Raw genomic sequence first — 5,023 nt, 5'->3', positions numbered from 1 at the left:
AGTGTAAATTCATCATCGCCATATACTGTAGCTTTGCCTGAGCCAGATAAACCAAATAATTACATACTATAAATCCAGATTTTGATTTGCTTTATACCTTGAATTATTATATTTCTTATGTCCACTGGTATAAAGATGTGCATATCGTCTCTGTCTGGGGTGGAAACCTCTTGTCCAAAACGGTTACTTTTCAGGATTGAAATTCAAAAATATCAAAAGTAGCAAATCTACAAGCTCAAAACACGTCACTTCCTGTTAATAGGAACACTTCCTGTTCCTATTAACAAAAAGGTAATATTTTGGACATACTGTAGCTGGTTTCTGCCCGACATATCACCACTACATATTATTTAATGTCCTGCTGCAATGGCCATACTCCCACATCTTTAGGTGCAGTATGAAGCAACCTCACCAGGGCCAGGGCTCTGTCCACAGGTATGAGTCCAGGCTGGATGGGTCCTCCTCCTGTCCTCAGCACGGCCTGAACCCCCTCAGACAGCAGGAAACATTCATTGTACCAACTTTCAAAGTCTGGAACACATGCGGGGAAAAGGTAGTAGAATGTCATCTAGAAATGAGCAAATACGGATCATAGGCTATGTTTTTTGTTTTTTTTGCGGGGGGCACTTAAACCCTCTAGATGTATAGTATACTGGATGTGAGTTGGCTCTGTACTTGGAGCACTTTTTCCATCTATACTAAATTTCTTAGGCAAAAATAGCCGATCTACACGGTCACGATGCGTTAAGCTGTGACGCGTCGAGACTGACAACTTGTAGACTATTGTACTATTGTAACTATTTTTGGCTGATGTTCCCCCTAAAATATGGAGGATTTGGTTCAAATGGTTATTTTGAGTTTTTGAAATACTGTCAGAATCAAAAAAATCAATACATAAAAAAGTGATATAAAGTCTGTTAGAACAAAACTCTTTTAAGGTGCTGTTTGATTGAAACACAACATTATCCTTGTGAACCCGTTTCAAGATATTATTTATATGCCTACTGTATATGGTGAAGTGAGAGGGAGCCAAAGTTCCGAGTGGGAGGGGAAAGGGTAGGGGAACGTCTTGTTTTGTTAGTAAGTTTCTCATTTATCTAAACCATTCATTTATCTCGTATTCTTGTTGGGTGCTGGGTCCTAGTACCCAGTCCTGTACCCGTCTGTATGTTCCGTCTGTATGAAAAGAAAAAATAAGCATATATACTGTACATTTCCCTGTCTAGGGCAGGGGTCTTCAACACGGGGTCCGGGACCCATAGGGGGTCCTCAGAGTTACTACAGGGGGTCTGTGTTTTTTTACCTTAACCACTTGAACCCTAACATCCCTTTTCTGAGGAGAACTTTAGCCAAAAATAGCAGATCTACAAGCTCACAACGCCTCGCGCTGCGAGGCGTTGTGAGCTTGTAGATCGGCTATTTTTGGCAAAGAGGTATAGGTGTTAGAGCCCTGCACGGGCCGAGAATGTGGGCCCAAGCCCGGCCCTGGCCCATGGTATTCAGCCCGGCCCGGCCCCTGGCCCGATAGGTGGCGCAATTTTACAGTCCGAGCCCGGCCCTGGCCCGTGGTATTCAGCCCGAGCCCGGCCCTGGGCCCGTGTGTCAAATACAGAATCAGCCCAAGCCCGGCCCGTTTTGGCGGGCCGGGCCGGGCCGGGCTTCAATGATCAATTATCTGCGCAAAATGTTCTGTGAGCCCGAGCCCGGCCCTGGGCCCGTTTGTCAAATACAGAATCAGTCCGAGCCCGGGCCTGGCCCGTGGTATTCAGCCCGAGCCCGGCCCTGGGCCCGTGTGTCAAATACAGAATCAGCCCAAGCCCGGCCCGTTTTGGCGGGCCGGGCCGGGCCGTGGGCGGGCTCTGGCGGGCCTGCAGGACTCTAATAGGTGTAGAGGGAAACAAGAGCAGACCAAGTAAAAAAAAAAAGTTTAATCTGAAACACAATTTTATACGATATAGAGGGGGTCCCTGCTTCATCTCTCTCTCAGCTAGGGGGTCCTTGGCCTGAAAACGTTGAAGACCCCTGGTCTAAGGAACAGTTCTCTCTATGCTGAATAAAACATTTAAAACAAAAAAAGTTATGCTAAAACGATGACACAAAAAGACCCAGGGGGGGGGGGGGGAGGGGGGGGCGTGTTTCCAAATGAGTAGGAACTGACCGGTGAGGAGGCGCACCCTGCACCGCTCCACCAGACGCTTGCAGTAGTTGACCTCCGTCCTGGTGGAGGTCAACTCCTCGAACCTCTGACGGTACTCAGCCTTCAGCTCTCTGAGACGCAGCATCAGGGTGACCTCTGGCTCGTCCAGCGCCACGTCCCCTTCCTCACTCACAAACTGACCTGCACACACACACAAACACACGCACACGGACACGCACACACACACACACACACACACACACACACACACACACACACACACACACACACACACACACACACACACACACACACACACACACGTTTGTATTACTAAACTTGTGAGGACATCAACATTTTGGGACAGCATTGCTGAAATTAACAGAACAAAAGCAGATCTACAAGCTCTCAACGCGACACGTTGATAGTGTGTGACATGTACACACAACAAAGTATTTAATGGGGAAAAGTCTAACCCCCAACAACCCCTAAACCTAACCTCTAAAAAATAGCAGATCGCAAAGTGGCACGAAGTGATTTTTTTTTACATTTTTCTTGACAAATCTTGAAAGTGTTTGAAAAACTTTTAATAATTTTGATTTTTTTTTTAACACAAATCCTCTCTTCTGGTGGGTCCCTGGCACACACCATATTCAGATGGGGGGGGGGGGGGGGGGCCACGGCCAAATACATATAATTTTGGGGGGTCCTTGGCACGAAAACATTGGGTTTAGAAGGCATTCGTAAATGGGCCTCAGGTCTTAATGGGTTAAAGGGCAAGACCACTTTGGTAGAGGTTTGGGTTGTGTAGTTACCTTGCCATGATGTAACTCCAAAGGTGGACAAGAAATCCAAAATAATTGCTCCATTGATTAGAAATTGATAATTCAAAAATATGCTCCCCATTGACTTACATTGTACGCTGAAACAGCTCTCAAAGTCACTCTTTTAGCACATAAAGGAACACAAACAAAGCTGATTCAGACAATATAGAGCATCACCAAACCCAGTACTGTTTGTTTTTTTAATAAAAATGTCAACTTCCTGTTGATTTGACTATTTGAAGATCAGGATCAGGATCCGGATCCGCGGATCCAGTCCAGGTTTTCTACTTATTAAAAATCAACAGGAAGTTGACATTTTTATTTAAAAAAAAACCAGTACTGGGTTTGGTGATGTTCTATATTGTCTGAATCAACTTTGTTTGCGTTTGTTTACGTGCTAAAATAGTGACTTTGAGAGCTGTTTCACCGTACAATGTAAGTCAATGGGGAGCATATTTTGAATTATCAATTTCTAATCAATGGAGCAATTATTTTTTATTTCTTGTCCACCTTTGGAGTTACATCATGGCAAGGTAACTACATAACCCAAACCTCTATACCAAAGCGGTCTTGCCCTTTAAGGACTTTGAGACGCTCTCCAGTCGTTGTATTGTGGAATGGACGGCGTCGTGCGGTCGATCTCTCTCTCGGCCGCGTTGACCTCGTCAGTGAGCTGTCGCAGGCGGGCGCGCCGTTCCACCAGCCTGGCCTTGTTCTCCTTCAGGAGTCGGTTGAGCTCACTGCCCTGCTCCACCTTGAAGTCCTCAAAGGCCTCCGCTTTGGGTGGAGGGGAGCTGAGAGGAGAGACCCACACAGATAATAGGCTTGGGATCAGTGTTAAAGGAGAATACCGGACAAATTAACTCCCATTCTGACAACGGAGGGGGTTTAAAAAATGACGACACGGGAATCTATGGAAAAAAAGAACGCCACTTTTCACGTCGGTCGGTAAGTAACGAGACATCAAAGGCAACACTTAATTTGTCCGGTATTCTCCTTTAATTTTGACAGCAAATTTTGATTTAGTTTAGTATCTGGAATGTTTTAGTTTTAGTCTAGTTTTAGTCGACTAAATCTATAGTTGATTTAGTCGACTAAAATGTATTTTGGCGGTGCCTTGATGGCGTAGTAATGGCTGATTTTATACGCTCGGTTGCATGCTGAAATAGCAGATCTACGAGCTCACAACGCGCTGCAGCGCGACGCGTTTTGAGGCTGTAGATCTGCTATTTTCTGAGCACAACACCCGAGCGCAACCAAACATAAAATTGGATCTCTTCAATATTTTGTCTTAGTTTTTAGTCGTCATAGCTTAGTTTCTATTTCGTTTTTGTCAGTAAAAAAAGGTAGTCGTTTTTCGTGTGACATTTTTCGTCATAGTTTTAGTCGATGAAATGTACACTGGCTCCTATACTCAGGTCTGGTGGTCTGTGGTTCCTGTGCGTCCTGGCTCTCTATGTCAGCTTCACGGCTCTGCTGTTCCCAAGGGCGTACCGTCATAGAGGCCAATGGGGCCATGGCCCGGTCTGGAAAACTCTGCTCCCCTATTTTTTTATATATATTAAAAAAAATATACCGGCGCAGTAGCTCCGCAGCCTCCGCCCACCCCACCGTTCCCATTGTCAAGCGGCCCCAGCCAGACATGCTAATTGCCTCCAATAAACAAGTCGTGATCTCTGTGGCTGTGCTAAACATGTTCTGCAGGTTTTGGCTCTGCAGTCTGCCCTTATTGAAATGAAGGGTCGCTATGCTGTGTCCCTCGACTCCCTCGTCCTGCACTAACAGTCCCTCACTGCATGCACTGAATACCAGTGGTGGAAAAAGTACTCAAATGTTTTACTTAAACAAAAGTATCAATTCTGCGATGTAAAAATACTCTGTTACAAGTAAAAGTAAGGTATTCAAAATGTACTTGAGTAAAAGTAGAAAAGTTTTGGTATCAAAATGTATTTAAAGTACCAAAAGTAAAAGTAGGCTACTCATTATGCAGAAGGTCCCATTTCACAAGTTTGCAAATGTGAAAAAAAAGTTTTCTAACCCTTGATACTTTTACTTAAGTAAA

The sequence above is a fragment of the Gymnoscopelus braueri genome (assembly GCF_963280865.1).
Source record: "Gymnoscopelus braueri genome assembly, chromosome: 21".
In the NCBI taxonomy this organism is placed as follows: domain Eukaryota; kingdom Metazoa; phylum Chordata; class Actinopteri; order Myctophiformes; family Myctophidae; genus Gymnoscopelus; species Gymnoscopelus braueri.
This window is presented reverse-complemented; position numbering follows the sequence as displayed.